Genomic DNA, 2,020 nt, shown 5'->3' with positions numbered 1-2,020 from the left:
CCCGGTGTGATCCCAGCCAGTGCCCCCCCGCCCGGGTGTGATCCCAGCCAGTGCCCCCCGCCAGTGCCCCCCGCCCCCGCCCGGGTGTGATCCCAGCCAGTGCCCCCCACCCCCGCCCGGGTGTGATCCCAGCCAGTGGCCCCCCGCCAGTGCCCCCCGCCCCCGCCCGGGTGTGATCCCAGCCAGTGGCCCCCCGCCAGTGCCCCCCGCCCCCGCCCGGGTGTGATCCCAGCCAGTGCCCCCCGCCAGTGCCCCCGCCCGGGTGTGATCCCAGCCAGTGCCCCCCGCCAGTGCCCCCGCCCGGGTGTGATCCCAGCCAGTGCCCCCCGCCAGTGCCCCCCGCCCCTGCCCGGGTGTGATCCCAGCCAGTGGCCCCCCGCCAGTGCCCCCCGCCCCCGCCCGGGTGTGATCCCAGCCAGTGGCCCCCCGCCCCCGCCCCGGTGTGATCCCAGCCAGTGCCCCCCGCCAGTCCCCCCTGCCCCCGCCCGGGTGTGATCCCAGCCAGTGCACCCTGCCCGGGTGTGATCCCAGCCAGTCCCCCTGCCTGGGTGTGATCCCAGCCAGTCCCCCTGCCTGGGTGTGATCCCAGCCAGTGCCCCCCGCCAGTGCCCCCCGCCCCCGCCCGGGTGTGATCCCAGCCAGTGCCCCCCCGCCCCCGCCCGGGTGTGATCCCAGCCAGTGCCCCCCGCCAGTCCCCCCTGCCCCCGCCCGGGTGTGATCCCAGCCAGTGCCCCCTGCCCGGGTGTGATCCCAGCCAGCGCCCCCAGCCAGTCCCCCCTGCCCCCGCCCGGGTGTGATCCCAGCCAGTGCCCCCCCGCCCGGGTGTGATCCCAGCCAGTCCCCCTGCCCGGGTGTGATCCCAGCCAGTGCCCCCAGCCAGTGCCCCCTGCTCCCGCCCGGGTGTGATCCCAGCCAGTGCCCCCCGCCCCCGCCCGGGTGTGATCCCAGCCAGTGCCCCCGCCCGGGTGTGATCCCAGCTAGTCCCCCCGCCCGGGTGTGATCCCAGCCAGTGCCCCCTGCTCCCGCCCGGGTGTGATCCCAGCCAGTGCCCCCCGCCCCCGCCCGGGTGTGATCCCAGCCAGTGCCCCCGCCCGGGTGTGATCCCAGCCAGTGCCCCCGCCCGGGTGTGATCCCAGCCAGTGCCCCCGCCCGGGTGTGATCCCAGCTAGTCCCCCCCGCCCGGGTGTGATCCCAGCCAGTGCCCCTGGAACAAGCCACGTGCCCTCAAGTGCCTGCCCGCCACAGTCTGTGCCCGTTACTGCCCAGGCCAGGGGCTGCCGGACAAGTTGGCCTTTATTGGACCTCAGCCAGCTCCTCCGCTCTGCCGCCCACAGCCCCTACGGGAGAAGAAGGGCCAGCTCAGTGCCCAGCTGCCCCAGCCGAGGCGGCAGAGGCCAGGCTGGGGCGGGGAGCCAGGCGGCCGGGGGCAGCACCTACATTTTGCTGCAGATCTGGTAGAGGAAGAAGAGCAGGGTGAGCAGGACAGAACCAAGCAGGATGTGCCGCAGCAGGCGGGGGAGGGGATCTGAGCAGGGGGCACAAAGTCAGTGGGGCAGCAAACCCTCCTCCAAGCCGTACTTAAGGCACCCCAGCTTCTCCCTCCCCATCACTGCTCAGGCGGGAATGAGGGGCACCGGCAGAGCTGGGGTGTGGGGCTGGGCCCTGGGGCGGGAGCAAGGGGCGGGACACAGCCATAGGACAGAAGCGAGGGGCAGGGCTGGGGGGTGGGGCCGGGCCATGGGACAGAAGCGAGGGGCAGGGCTGGGGCTGGGCCATGGGACAGAAGCGAGGGGCAGGGCTGGGCCATGGGACAGGAGCGAGGGGCAGGGCTGGGGCTGGGCCATGGGACAGAAGCGAGGGGCAGGGCTGGGCCATGGGACAGAAGCGAGGGGCAGGGCTGGGCCATGGGACAGAAGCGAGGGGCAGGGCTGGGCCATGGGACAGAAGCGAGGGGCAGGGCTGGGCCATTGGACAGAAGCGAGGGGCAGGGCTGGGCCACGAGCGAGGGGCAGGGCTGGGG

Source organism: Pelodiscus sinensis, chromosome 5 (assembly GCF_052426305.1).
Source record: "Pelodiscus sinensis isolate ZL-2025 chromosome 5, ASM5242630v1, whole genome shotgun sequence".
NCBI classification, from domain to species: Eukaryota; Metazoa; Chordata; order Testudines; family Trionychidae; genus Pelodiscus; species Pelodiscus sinensis.
Note: the sequence above shows the minus strand (reverse complement) of the source record.